Genomic DNA, 16,381 nt, shown 5'->3' with positions numbered 1-16,381 from the left:
CTCATTTCTTTCTGAATACAATGAAATCTTTATGATGTTAAAACGTGACAGGAATACTTACTTTAAATAAGTTCAATAAAGAAGAGTGAATATTTTACAAACTGGAACAAATTAGAGTAGACGATCGTCAGACCATTGTTGTTCATCCTTGCCAGACACCAAGGAGGTCATCCGTGAAAAACTATAGGCGAACGGGTTACGTCACAAACAAAAAGATAATAGTCTTTTCTTATTGTATTTTAGATCTTTAAATTAAAAAAAGAACTAAACAGATGCATATTTTGTTGGAATTAAAATCAAGTTTAAGATAATGTCTATGCATATTTAATGAAGCCCGGACAACTTTTTCTAAAATGATAATGACAGTAGGTTGTTCCCTTACTTATTCCTCAAGTATTCGTCATATTTTGTATTCAAAACTTCCATTTAGTTAAACTTTACTAGGTGTTTTTGTTGTGGCATGATCAACACAATTACATTACTTTTATTTACGTAGACGTCCTTCTATAATAGAAATATAATATTCCATTTTATTTGAAACAAAACACACATTGTGGGCAAAACGTGCGCATAGTTTCAATGTGTAGAATGTATTTATTCAAGTTTACAATGTTTAAATGATCTAAAGATACATCTCAGTCAATTTAAAGGCGATAATTATTTGTTTTATAAGAAATATTAATACAATTCCTAACATAAGTCAAAACATTTTTGTCACTAAAAAGACAGGGCAGTCACGTGTAATATTACACGATATATATTCAGCATAAAAGGGATGCTTACACACGTCATACATGTAAGACGTCAGGTATGACGTCTAATAATTGAATACTTCTGCGCTCAATGTAGTTCAGCATTTTTTTTTATCAAATCTCTATTTAATTTGAATGTTTAGAATGGAAAGAGATTTTAAGTTTTCTTGCATTATGTATAACAATGTACGATTCATCGTTCAAATGCTTGAAATTAATTTCCATTTCCTTAATAAAGAAAACACATAATATCTTTATTGTGCTGATTCATGCATTGCTTCAAAGTTGTTTTCATGCAATCACGAGTACTGTAATGCAAAAAATGTAGAGCATTTTTTAAACTGTTTACGCACTCGTAAAAAATAAGAAGCCAAGTTACTGAACTAACTAAACTTGAATGTATTCTTGAACCCAAGTCTGAGACTAAGACTTTAGATAATGTCAGAGGTTTCCCAAAATTATTTTAACGAAGTGTGCACATTAATTTTCTGTCAATTATCCGTGACTGTCCAAACAGAGATCATCTTTTAATAAATTTGAGATTTTCTTAAAAAGTATGTTCATACTGAACTGGAATTTTCTTCAAGATGACCCTATTCATTAAAGCGATCGAATCATTATCAACTCCCAAAATGAATTTTTCACATTTCCTTTCATTTCGTCAAGACAGCTAAGGCTACGCTTAATGTCTACATTTATAAAATGATAACAATGTTATATAAATAACGTCACGCCATGTGTCAGTTTAACCATAAAGTAACCATAAATTAAAAGAAAGCCAGCACTAATCTGCACTTCAGTACTTTGATTGATTCTCTCCTGTGCATCGGTTAAATGTTGCACTACCGTGCATGACAGGTGACAAAAACCAGTAAACTTTGGAAAACAATTAAATGCGTAAGCAAGCGTAGTACATATATACAGTGAAAATACAAACTACAAAATAAATTTATTGAAACTTTGCATGATATTAAAAATGATATCAGAAACATGTTAAGTAACAAATTAGTTGTGGGGTGGCGGGATGGGGTCACCGACGTCATTTCATCGGTAGATATGTATGCATAAGTCCTTCAAATATTTTTAACAATTGGTTTATGAATAAAATATAAATTCGTTTTCAACTGATTCACAATAACAAATTTTCATGGAATAAACAATCAACTTGTTCTTATAATTTTGGACAGTAACGAGTAAATTAAGAGCAGAAAAATGTAAGGCTTTAAATAGATTGTGTATTTTCTGCCCTGAAAATAGTCCAAATTTTCAATTCAAGGGCAGATAGTTCGAAAACGAGATAATTGACCTCTAATATCCCCGCGCCCATTCTTATTTTCTTCATGTTTCTATAATTTCACTATTCTCTAAGATCATCTAAAGTTTAGGTCAATGCCCTTATGTAGTTTTCAATCTACTGCATGTCGTATGTAACTCTGTCATACGCCTTTCGAGTCAGTTGTAAAGTAAATTTCAATTTTTCGAGATTTTATTGGCAAACAATCAAATTTCAATGATTCCAGTTCAAGACTATATAACTGGAAGTCCTTCAATATATAGACGCCAACTGCACTGCTTTCGTGTTTCGTTTTTTGTTGTTTTTTATCGTGCATTTATTTGAAAAGAAAATCGCATATCAGCATTATTATCCTTTTAATTTAACGCTTACCAGCATCAACATCAACATAATCTACTTTAACTGGCGCTGCATTTTCATTACGATCTTCATTTTCAATGTCTGATATCAACAAAAGGATAGTATTAGAACAACTGCATGCATATAGATAAATTAGTCAGTCATAATAACAACAAAATCATGATAATTTTCCTCTATCTTGTTCACAAATGTCATGTCATGATCATTATCATTAACATATTATCATCACAATCCTCGTAAACAACTTCATCATCATCTTCATCATCATCATCATAATCATAATCATCATCATCATGACAGTAACAAATGAAAGCTTCAGTTACAACAAATTAACATGTTAAGTAGTGTCATTGGTTCAAAAGAAACAACATACCATTTCCATGATTATCTGCATTTAAATAAGTAATATGTTTTTCACATTTTTTTTTTCACATTCACATTTTTTTTTAAAAAAAAACAATTACACCTTTTTTCGCCATTTCGGCATTTGACACATTAAACGTGTGACTAAAACTTTTGCCGACACACTTTTGTAAAATTACATATATATTAACATGATAACTAGACTGACCGGAAAAAATTATTTCGCAAAATGTATGTCCCTATTTGAAATGAATAGCCGCTTCTATGTTTTTTTCTCTCTTTTTTTAATCGGCAATTAACAACACCCGTTAACTTCCAAAACCTGCTTATTTGTATCGCCGCTTTTGTTTGGTTTTCAAATTTTACCGATTCAACGGACTTTTTTTTACATTTTTCGAAACAGGCTTGAGAAATTATTGCACGTGTTTATCCAAATAAGGGCGACTTTGTTTCGCTTTTTTTTTCAGAAAACTGGGCACTTTCGCCTAAGACGCTCTGAGCCATACAAAAAAAATCGGCCTGCTTTTGCCAAAAATGTTTAGGGTCGACGACAAAAAATTAGGGACACCAGAAAAAATTCAAGATAAAGAATTATTGATGGATGTAGTACCTAACCGAATATGTAGCAATAAAATGTTATCACTGAACTCATTTCTTTCTGAATACAATGAAATCTTTATGATGTTAAAACGTGACAGGAATACTTACTTTAAATAAGTTCAATAAAGAAGAGTGAATATTTTTCAAACTGGAACGAATTAGAGTAGACGATCGTCAGATCATTGTTGTTCATCCTTGCCAGACACCAAGGAGGTGAAAAACTATAAGCGAACGGGTTACGTCACAAACAAAAAGATAATAGTCTTTTCTTATTGTATTTTAGATCTTAAAATTAAAAAAAGAACTAAACAGATGCATATTTTGTTGGAATTAAAATCAATTTTAAGATAATGTCTATGCATATTTAATGAAGCCCGGACAACTTTTTCTAAAATGATAATGACAGTAGGTTGTTCCCTTACTTATTCCTCAAGTATTCGTCATATTTTGTATTCAAAACTTCCATTTAGTTAAACTTTACTAGGTGTTTTTGTTGTGGCATGATCAACACAATTACATTACTTTTATTTACGTAGACGTCCTTCTATAATAGAAATATAATATTCCATTTTATTTGAAACAAAACACACATTGTGGGCAAAAAGTGCGCATAGTTTCAATATGTAGAATGTATTTATTCAAGTTTACAATGTTTAAATGATCTAAAGATACATCTCAGTCAATTTAAAGGCGATAATTATTTGTTTTATAAGAAATATTAATACAATTCTAACATAAGTCACACATTTTGTCACTAAAACAGACAGGGCAGTCACGTGTAATATTACACGATATATATTCAGCATAAAAGGGGATGCTTACACACGTCATACATGTAAGACGTCAGGTATGACGTCTAATAATTGAATACTTCTGCGCTCAATGTAGTTCAGCATTTTTTTTTATCAAATCTCTATTTAATTTGAATGTTAGAATGGAAAGAGATTTTAAGTTTTCTTGCATTATGTATAACAATGTACGATTCATCGTTCAAATGCTTTGAATTAATTTCCATTTCCTTAATAAAGAAAACACAATAATATCTTTATTGTGCTGATTCATGCATTTGCTTCAAAGTAGTTTCATGCAATCACGAGTACTGTAATGCAAAAAATGTAGAGCATTTTTTAAACTGTTTACGCACTCGTAAAAATAAGAAGCCAAGTTACTGAACTAACTAACTTGAATGTATTCTTGAACCCAAGTCTGAGATAAGACTTTAGATAATGTCAGAGGTTTTCCCAAAATTATTTTACGAAGTGTGCACATTAATTTTCTGTCAATTATCCGTGACTGTCCAAACAGAGATCATCTTTTAATAAATTTGAGATTTTCTTAAAAAGTATGTTCATACTGAACTGGAATTTTCTTCAAGATGACCTATTCATTAAAGCGATCGAATCAATATCAACTCCAAATTAATTTTCCACATTTCCTTTCATTTCGTCAAGACAGCTAAGGCTACGCTTAATGTCTACATTTATAAAATGATAACAATGTTATAAAATAACGTCACGCCATGTGGCAGTTTAAGCATAAAGTAACCATAAATTAAAAGAAAGCCAGCACTAATCTGCACTTCAGTACTTTGATTGATTCTCTCCTGTGCATCGGTTAAATGTTGCACTACCGTGCATGACAGGTAACAAAAACCAGTAAACTTTGGAAAACAATTAAATGCGTAAGCAAGCGTATTACATATATACAGTAAAAATACAAACTACAAAATAAACTTATTGAAACTTTGCATGATATTAAAAATGATATCAGAAACATGTTAAGTAAAAATTAGTTGTGGGGTGGCGGGATGGGATCACCGACTTCATTTCATTGGTAGATATGTATGCATAAGTCCTTCAAATATTTTTAACAATTGGTTTATGAATAAAATATAAATTCATTTTCAACTGATTCACCATAACAAATGTTCATGGAATAAACAATCGACTTATAACCTGTTCGTATAATTTTGGAAAGTAACGAGTAAATTAAGAGCAGAAAAATGTAAGGCTTTGCATAGATTGTGAATTTTCTGCCCTGAAAATAGTCCAAATTTTCAAATTCAAGGGCAGATAATTCGAAAACGAGATAATTGACCTCTAATATCCCCGCGCCCATTCTTATTTTCTTCATGTTTCTATAATTTCACTATTCTCTAAGATCATCTAAAGTTTAGGTCAATGCCCTTATGTAGTTTTCAATCTACTGCATGTCGTATGTAACTCTGTCATACGCCTTTCGAGTCAGTTGTAAAGTAAATTTCAATTTTTCGCACTAAGATTTTATTGGCAAACAATCAAATTTTAATGATTCCAGTTCAAGACTATATAACTGGAAGTCCTTCAATATATAGACGCCAAATGCACTGCTTTCGTGTTTCGTTTTTGTTGTTTTTTTTCGTGCATTTATTTGAAAAGAAAATCGCATATCAGCATTATTATCCTTTTAATTTAACACTTACCAGCATCAACATCAACATCATCTAGTTTAACTGGCGCTGCATTTTTATTACGATCTTCATTTTCAATGTCTGATATTAACAAAAGGATAGTATTAGAACAACTGCATGCATATAGATAAATTAGTCAGTCATAATAACAACAAAATCATGATAATTTTCCTCTATCTTGTTCACAAATGTCATGTCATGATCATTATCATTAACATATTATCATCACAATCCTCGTAAACAACTTCATCATCATCTTCATCATCATCATCATAATCATCATCATCATCATGACAGTAACAAATGAAAGCTTCAGTTACAACAAATTAACATGTTAAGTAGTGTCATTGGTTCAAAAGAAACAACATACCATTTCCATGATTATCTGCCATCGTGAACTGTCTGCTTTACCAAACTTAACAGTTACATGAAAAGAAAAGAACTATAACTAATTTCAATAATGACAATGAAATTAAATATTCCTTATAAATATGTAGTAAATTAAATAAAAAACAAAAGTACATTTTTCGTGTAGCAACAAAATGTCTAATTTGTTAAAATACAAAAAGTTAGGAAAGCTAAATGCATTTCCCGAGTTTCTTTGTATTTAAATTAGCTGAATTCGTGTCCGAGCCAAATAGTCGTTGTAGTATAGACGTTATACATTTTTGCTCACTTTTAAGGCATTTTTGTATAAAAAGAAACATACATACTAAAAATATAAGATTAAAATAACTGCAAATGTTCACAAACCTGAGAATAATCACCAAACAGTGCAGGTATCCCATAAGCTAATTCAAAACATTTACAAAAAAAATATGTATATACATGTACATGTATTGATAGTACGTGACTGTGTAAAACACTTGAATAAATTGCTTGGTTACGGATTCCCTCGATTATCGACTATTTTACCCTTGGTATGCTGAATTGTGAATTACTTTAAACCTGAAACAGGCAATTTTAGGTAAAGCAATCTTATGTAAAATATTTTCCGCATTAAATGTAACAATGATGCCGTTATTTGCTGTGCACAGAACAGCATTTTGATAATTTGTTTCGACAGCATGTTTGTACAGAAGGTTCCTTGTGCATGTATAGCATGTTCTATAAAAAAAAGGATAACTCCTACATAGGAAATTAAAAAAAAAACCTAATGAGGAGTTTATAACTCCTAGTAGGACTTTATAACTTCTACGTAGATTATAAAAAAGCCTAATTAGGAGTTTATAACTCCTACGTACGACTTTTATAAGTTTTCTCCTACGAATGAGTTACAAAGTCCTACGAAGGATATACAAACACCTAATTATGCTTGTAACCTCCTATGTAGGACTAATTTAACTCTTACGTAGGAGTTTTAAAGTCCTACGTATGACTTATAAAGTCATATGGTGCAGCCGCGCGACCAATTTAATTTTGTAATTACGTACTAATAAATTTTAACCAGCTTAGTGTTTTAAATTATTTGTATAAACAATCGATTTACTAGACTGATAAACAGTTTGCAATTTGCCAAAGTAAATGTATAACGATTCATTTGAAATACTGCAATTCCTATTGGACAAAAAAAATAATTTCAAACACTAAGTGTTAGTGTTTATTAGTACTAAGCATTTACAAAATTAAATTGGTCGCCTTTCGACCGGTTCAATTTGGTAAATACTTATAAACAATTTGAAATTTATATTTAACAGTCGATTTACTAAACTGATTAATAGTTTGTCGATGTAGCAAAGTAGAAATGTGTGTTAAGATTCATTTGAAATACTGCAATCCTTTTGGGCAGAAAATAATTTCAAACAATAAAATGTGTTTCTTATAATAGATGCATCAATCGCATTGATAACTTTTCCATCTTGGGCAAATATAAAAGGCATGTGCTACCGTTCCATAAAGGCAGATAAAAAAAACTGTATAATAGAATATGTATAAACTTTTGATATAGCTTATATCAAAAGCAATTGTGTTAACAACACTGCATCTTTACACTGCTTGAATACCAGCCAGACTGCACATCCGTTTTTGTTTTTTTTTTCTTTTTTTTAATGGAAGGTTTAAAAGTCAGCAGGTTAGACATGCAGTCTTACTAGTGTCAGAATTGACGGCTGCTGTACTTTAATCTATTTTTTTTTTCTTGCAGCACAATACATTACCTTTTCTTATACAAGATTAAATGCGTACTTTTGCAAGAATGCCCCCAGCTAGGTTAATACTTGCAAACAAATTGTTAAAATATATTTCCCACGTTTTTGAAACGTTCGTATTTTGCAAAAGAAAAATAATTCTGTTATATACAGAGAATGAAGAGTAGAAAAAAAGTATAAACTCAAAATTTTTACTGGTGAATATTTTTGGTAAATATTGGCTTACGTAACCTAAAATGACATGATGTAAACAAAGTTCTAATGACATGTGCAACCGCCAGGTGCCCGGATGATAGCACCAACCCTTCTCGTCAGTGCTTTCAATCACAACCAAATCTAAATTTCCGGAGTGTGTGCTTGAAATATTTCCAGGTGTATATGTACCATTTCAAGACATATTTGTAAAAATTAGCCTCTGTATCAATAACCATAAGGAGATGGCATATTTTTAAAGTATGCCTTAAGCGGGCAGCTTTTTGTTCCTCTTTGTTCCTTTCCCTGAGAGCAGAATCCTTTGATGCGTGTATGTGGTCACTTTCTCTAAAACATGTCCTCGATGCATGTATATGGTCGCATGGTCGAAAATCTCTAATAAAATGACAACGTTTTACTACGTTTTTACGTGTTTTAATACGGAACCTTCTGCTACAAAATCGTAATGTCCTGCAAAAAACCTGTTTGGCTAAAAAGGAGTTTTAAACTTTGTTATTTCTGTTTCGTAAAAGCCTTGTAGCGACTTTGATACTCCTAAATAGGAGAGAGGATTCTTTAAAAAATTTAATGAATTTTCTTTTTCTGGCTTATATACCATATGGTTTCCACTTCAAAGGTAATTGTTGATTTTCACGCAAGTACTGCCACAAAGAAATACCACATATCTTCACTTCAGTACTTTGATTTATCTTTTGCGTTATTCATTTAATTTCTTTTACTATTATGATTAATATTATTATTATTTTATTACGCAGATAACTTCTTATGTTTCTATCAAATGGTTTCCCTAATAATAGAAAATCAAAAACGTGTTAACAACATGTAAAAAGAAAATTATACCCCCTACATACGAAATTAAGAGAGTGTGTAAATAGGAGTGGCCTTGACCATACAATTGTCTATCTCTCCGTCCAAAAAAAAACGGTAAGTTGGATTTTTCTTGAGTTCTACCTGTACCAATGAGTTTTAATCTACACGTTTAATTGTCAATACAAAGCACATGGTCTTGGCAAGTAACATAACCATGGCTTCCATTTTTGCCAAGTTACTGCATTTGGATATGGTTAACCTAAACCGGCAAGTCGGATCTTAGTTCTATCTATACTACAATAATGGCTTTATAATTTCCATACTTATCAAAACAAAGTATACTCGTATGATATTGCCAAGTTTTACACCTATGCCATCCGTTATTCTCAGTTATTTCCCTTTTTATCTTTATCTTTAATTTCTCATAATTACTTTATTTAATGATATATTCCATATTTAGGAAGTGGATACCTTCAATGGTCTTGTAACTTTTTGTTGAGTAAGGAGTCACTGGGGTCAAATTCAATTGTGTAAGAAATAAATCTAAACACGTTTGCTTATACAGCCTTTTATGTAAATTGATGTTTGCGTGTTTAATACGGACATTTTACCTTTGGGTGTAGTTAGGGTTCATTTTGGTTAAGGTCAAAGTCACCAAACTAAAATATAGATAACTTTATTCTATTTACAAATGCTTTTTTATTTTGTAGGAACATAAAATTTATAAATCTTCTTCCTTTAGACCGAGCTAGGAGTAAGTTGGGTCAAGGTCACCAGTGTTGAAAATAGTTGTGTACACTTTTGTCCGTATAGCCTTTATTTATGGAAAAATAACTCTCATATTTGGTAGGAAAAGTCTTCTAACTATGGATTGATTTAGGGTTCAATGGGTCAAGGGTGCCAAAGATTTCAACACATTTGCTTAATATACCACCTTTATTTTTTGCCTGGGTTTTTTTTGGACGGAACACACCTTGGATAGTTTAGTGTTTGGAGTGTAACTGTCACTTGTGCTAACATTTTTTTGTTACATTTTATTTACCAATATTTCAAATTTACTAAGGTCATTTAAGGTTGACCTGTACGTTTGGATGGAGTTTGGGGTTACTGGGTTCAAAGTCAAAGTCTCGCGTTTGATTTTTTTTTGTATGTTGAGTATTTTCAACTTCATCACAAGTTATAGTTATGACTTGCAAACTTATATTTTTCACAATTAAAAAAGCGTCGTGACTATCAAGTTATGTAAGTGTCTTTACATTATTTTTTATTTACATTTTTTTCTGTCCATAACAGAGTGAATGGGTAAATTGTTACCGACAAGAATCTGAGATGGGGGCATTTTTTACCAAAAAAAAAAACGAAAAAAACAAAAAACAGCGTTTCAACACAATTATACATGAAACAGCAATGACTGAGTAGTTATGAAATTTGGTAAATAAAATACAAGTCAAATTCGAATTTGGCTGCGGGCAACGAATATCACAAATGGATATGGTTCCCTCATGCTTTTTATACAAAAATGCTACGTGATCATGTATACAGGTGGAGTTCCTACCAAGGCTTCAGATGACAATTTTCACATATATATTGATATACAGTGCTTATTCAAAAGAGTAAGTTACAAAACAAAACATTTCAGAAACTTTTTTTATTGAATACAAAACATTTTAATGCGAACTTTCTTCTCAGTGTTTCATACATTCTTGGGGAGGTATGAAAACCGTTGGGTCTGTAATTCCTAAATGTACGTCAAAATATCTGGAAAAAAGTAAAACATCATTCGGTTACTATGACATGTAGATGATATGCCCACACTAAATTATGTTGTGGTATAACAATACCATTAGTTAGCACATATATTCTGCAAAAACACAAATTAAAATTAATGTAAGTACAAAACGAGAAAAGATTAACAGAAGTACTTGTTTTCATTTTAAATTTATCTCATCTGAAAACCTTTAATATTTTTTAGAATTAATTCATGTACTTTTTAAATAATTATGATGTAAAGAAATGTGATATACGTTTCGTGAAAATGTTCGTCTGTTGTACTACTGCGCACGTCAAAGTTCACGGGGATACAGTCGGGCGTTGTGAATTGAACGTAATATTTTGCTGAAAAATATTTATAAAATACCATGATAAGTAACAGTAAGATTACGTGGGAGAACATGTAACATTGATGATATTTTCATGTCAAAGTTGAAAGTTTTTGATAATGAAATACTTACAAATATGTATATCAATGTTACAATTGGAACAGCGAAATGTTCGAGTTTTTATTTTTTCAAACCCCTACAGTAAATTGAATGCCTCTTTTAAAATGGAGAGTTTGATAACTTAATCCGCGTTAAGTCTGCATGCTTCCAGATTAGTTAAACTAGTTCAAGAATGATAAATTTGAGAAAAATGTACTAAGATATTAAGGAAGGTAAAAAGAATAAGAGTCGTGTAATATACTTAACATGTATTTGCGATTAAAGACTGATTTTTCTAGTATTAGTCAACATGTTTGCAACGCATTTTTGACTCAGTAAGGGCTATTTTTTGCATATTTTGACCTGTTTTAGTAAAACAACGGGGATCGTAGGCGCCATTTGCAATGTATAGATTACCCTCTCTGTTAACTTCACAATAGTTTACTTCTAAATACATGTTCAAAATGTTCATAAAAATTAGAATAGACCTGGAAGAATGCTGCTTTAAATGCCCTTTAATTTATTTTGGCACATAAAAGCTATTGGTTCGGCAGTACGGAGGCAGTAGGAAGGTTAAAAAAAATAACATTTCATTTCCTGTCCCCAAATTATCAAGTATAAAAACTATATTTGTGCAACATAGAAGAATTCAACGTGACAATGAATTAATCTTTTGCTTTTCGTAGAAATTTTAACACACGCGATGACATTCATTTAAACAAATCAGAATCAAGATTCACAAGAGATTAACAATTTAAATTTGAGTAAAAATTTGAGGGGGAAATGAGGGCACAATAATAATGATTTCAAGCCCGTTCAATTACATATTCGTCATTGTTTATAAGGGAGACAAACATTATTATATCAAAAATCCGGGGTTATCTTTTCATATACTGGATACACTGTAATATTTATAATATTTTTTTTTTTTAAGTATGAATAGCAAGGCGAGGAGATTTTGTCCGGAAGAGTGAGGCTTATTTATTTACATCTTTATGTAGGTTTAACTAATCGATGATAATAATCATGAGTAAGGTTAAGAAAATAAGAGTCGTAATTAGTCTTTAGACAAGTCGTTTGAATGATTATAATGCCAGAGAAGAAGATCTATATTTGCAGACATGTTCATGATAAAACTAGGTATTTACCTCCATCTTCAAATGTCCCATCGAAAAGTACTGATGTAAAATGCTCTGATGGAATCTGTGCGGCCCCCCATTTTCCCCTAAAATTTCGTTTTTTCCCATTAGGGGGCCCCCAAAAGGGGTCGAAGGCCTTTTAATCCCGTAAACATTAAAAACCTGCTTGGTTTAAAATTCAATCGTATTCCGCCTCAAAAACGGAAGGATTTGAAAATTATCATTAACGAAAAACATGAAATTTTGGAACGATTTCTTTTCAGGAAAAAATAACATGACCTACTTTGATTTGAAAACCACTGTTTTTTTAACGAGAATTTTCCCTTTACTTTCCTAAAAATTTTTTTTTCCAAAATTACGTATCCCAAATACTTTTAGTTTTTTGGAAAAAATAAAGGAATTTTAAAAAAAATTTTAAATCAACTAAAAAAAGAAATGCAAGGGGAACAAGGGCCTTTTAAACCCCGGTTTTACCCCGGAAAGGGGTTTTTTTAACCTGCAACCAAAAGCGGGAAATTTTTTTAAAAACACCCCCGAAAGCCCATACTAGGGCCCGATGACTTTTTGGACAAAAACAAGCCGTCACACCGACCGCCTGCATTGTGCGTTATCAGGTACGTTTAGCGTTTGTACTGTGTTTGGTGGCACTCATACGTGGCCGCCATTTCTTATGTTAAAAAAACTTGATATAATATAGTCACTGTGGCTCGGCGTCCTGAAGCAATGACGGGATGCTTACGGCGACGTTCCCAACTCCACCCTACGAAATCTCTGGTGTTTCCAATGCGTTCTCAGTTGCCTTGGAAACACAATTATGTCGCAAGTACGGCGTGCCGGTGTGATTAATAATCATTCTCATATAACCTCACAAGTATTGTGTTTTATAAAATGAAATTTAATTACGTCATACTTACCGTAGCGTGTAAATGTATGACGTCATAATAATCTTTCTCCGTGCCAGCCTCAATCTCTTCAATGGATCTTGTTCTCATGTTAACTTCGTCGTACATGTGATGAGCAATTTCAAAAAAGTTTCTGTAACGATCCATCTGAAATAGAATAGAAATGAACATATTGAATTCGTGTCATGAAATTTCCCTGCTTTTGGAAAAACGCACTACACTAAATGCCGTATTCCGGTATATACAGGACAAGGCGCTTGAATGATTAAATGCTAAAATCTCTCCATTTTACCCAACGAAATGCACTTTAATACGTCTTTATCATTTTTTCATATCGCTGTGTATACGATAATAAATGAAAAGATGTAAAATTCGGTAGGCGATATTTTTCTATTTTGTTTTTCACGATTTCTGCAAGCGTCTGGAAGTACTGCTCCAACAATGTAGTAAGGTTAATCCTATAAGCATAACTCTTTCGGTTCCGGCAGGTTAAGGTTATATCTTAATGTAATGTCAAATCAACTGAGAGTTCTCTCTTAGTTTTTAATTATTTGAGCCGTGTCACGACAAAACCAACATAATGGGTTTTCGAACAGCATGGATCCAGACCAGCCTGCGCCTCCGCGCAGTCTGATCAGGATCCATGCTGTTCGCTATCAGTTTCTCTACTTGTTTTACAGTTTATAAGCGAACAGCATGGATCCTGATCAGACTGCGCGGATGCGCAGGCTGGTCTGGACCCATGCTGGTCGCAAACCGATTATTTTGGTTTTGACGTGACGCGGCTCATTTAATAAAACATTGATATATCTTTAAAGCTGCATGCCTCCAGATGAACCAAAATATTTCAAGAATATCAAACTTGAGAACATGTTCTAATATTTTAAGAAAAGTAAAAAGATTCAAGATTCAAGAAAAATGTACATGTTTTGTGCGATTAATGACTGATTTTGTAATATTTGTCACCATATTTCTACTGCAGGACTAACACAGTAATTGATATTGTTGCATATTTTGACCGTTTTTAGTAATTTACATGAATTGTAGGTGCCATTTGGCTTTTGCAATGTGTAATTTTAATTTACAATGTTTTACTTTATTGAGCATATTGTGAACAATGGCCGTTTTCATTGAAAATTTTATAAAAATCAGCATAAATCTGAAGGCAAGCCGCTTTAAACAAGTCTCAAATTTCAAAGATATTAAATACATCAAAAATGAATTTTAGCGTTTTAACATTTGTATTATGATGACTATTCAAAATAAATAGTCATGGAATGAATTTAACATTTTTAAGGTATGAAAAACCTACCCGCACACGTCTCCCCGTCCATTGTTTTGGTGATTCTGTAACAACAAAATATTTAGATTTAAATATTCTGCATTATATGAACTCCGAAAGCAACTGTATCTATTCAATTGAGGGATAATTTGATTTTTTTTAAGACACTGCATGTTGATTTTATAAAATATCTGTATGTGTTCTACTTTTTTCTTTTTTTTCTTTTGTTGTTTTTGTTGTTGTTGATGATGATGATGATGATGATGATGATGATGATGATGATGATGATGTTTTTGTAAAGGTTTTGTAAAATTGCAGAAATTATAAAGATTGAAGTGTCAAGAGTATGTTGGATAAAACAAACATTTAATACCAATTTTATTTAACGAGTTCAATTCAAAAAGTTCCATAATATTCTTTCTTTCACACCCTAAATCACGAAAATAACAATGATATTGCAAAGTTATTATAGTAGCGTATTACAAAAAAACGGCTCGTAGATAATGTAATAAAATTATGTATTTGATACTTTTATAAGTTGCAAAACATATACAGTTTTTCAAATTTGCCCAGTTTATTCAGAAACACATGTATGACCAACATTATTTACTTTTGTAAGATACCTAAATTTTTAGCTATACGATTAAATTGCCCACACCAAAATAAATAAAATAACGAATGCTCATCAAATAATGCAAAACGCTTTCCATTTTAATGTAATTAAATGTGCTAAATTACATGTATGGTGCATACACAATGTCATGTTAAAATTCAGGGCGGCTAAAGTTTTCTAGAAAAGGTGAAATAAGATTGTATGTAAAGTAATGTGATGTCCAAAATCAAATTTTGTTGAATTTTAGTTGAATTTTGTAATTTGTGTATACAAAACGATGTGAAATTTTGTTATTTTTTATAAAGAATCAGTACTTGTCTGAATGTCGTCTGTCTAATGTATCTAGGATTATTTCATTTTAACAAAAATATGCAATGTATCAGGCAAATCCTAACGTAACATTTCCAATATTTCTATAATCCATGTGCAGACCAATACATATATTAATATGTAATGTTTAAAAAAAATTGCTTACCGCAGCGCTGGGGCACCTGCGCGGTGCAGACGACAATCAAGGCTAAGCAGGCGAAAAGTTTCATCCTAATCTATTGAAATCCAGAACCAAATGACGCCGTTATCTTATGTACACCTATTATTATAGATCTTCCACATTGAGGGTTTTTTAAGTAAAGATAAAAAGTCGTTTGACGAAGGTTAAAAGATAGTGTGGCGCCTTGTATGTGAATATTCTTATTTGGACTTGAAGGAGACATGACGTGGTCATATAATGGCCTTATTTGACATCGCAAAGGGGGCTATTATCAATGCAAAGTTAACTATTTTTAAACCTGCATGTGGCGTGATCTAAATGTATTTTAAAATGTTTTTATTTTTTTTAAAAAGCTTACACGTTTCTTATTTACTAACTTTTATCGATGTATGGGATAAAAACCAAGACAGCAGCTTAGTGTTTCTGATCTTATTTTTTTTGCAAGGTGTACTTAAAGGCCCATGAAGTTTGAATGCGTTTACTTTTATTTTTCAAAAACATTTTAAGTTTAGTGTCCTGTTTCAGTTTCCAAATTTTAACTCACTGGTCATATACATGTATCTGAGTCCTCTTTTATTTCTTTTATATTTTGGCAATTAGTACTGTTATGGTTATTACATTTTGATATCTTAAACATATTTTTGTTTCACACTCAATGCTATTTTATTTTTCATCAGGTTATAGGCAACTCACATGTTCTAAATGCATTTTTACAACATTATCAAACACATGTTTGCCCTTTCACGACAAAACCAACATAATGAGTTTG

At 31.6% G+C, this 16,381-nt stretch overlaps 1 pseudogene; it reads right to left on the bottom strand.

Moving 5' to 3' along the window:
* Nucleotides 1-10,621: 10,621 nt before the first annotated feature.
* Nucleotides 10,622-15,725, bottom strand: LOC132713765 (mammalian ependymin-related protein 1-like; annotated as a pseudogene).
* Between the last annotated feature and the right edge of the window lie 656 nt (nucleotides 15,726-16,381).

This window comes from Ruditapes philippinarum, unplaced genomic scaffold (assembly GCF_026571515.1).
Source record: "Ruditapes philippinarum isolate M1 unplaced genomic scaffold, ASM2657151v2 ctg5102_1_1_1_1, whole genome shotgun sequence".
NCBI classification, from domain to species: domain Eukaryota; kingdom Metazoa; phylum Mollusca; class Bivalvia; order Venerida; family Veneridae; genus Ruditapes; species Ruditapes philippinarum.
This window is presented reverse-complemented; position numbering and strand designations above follow the sequence as displayed.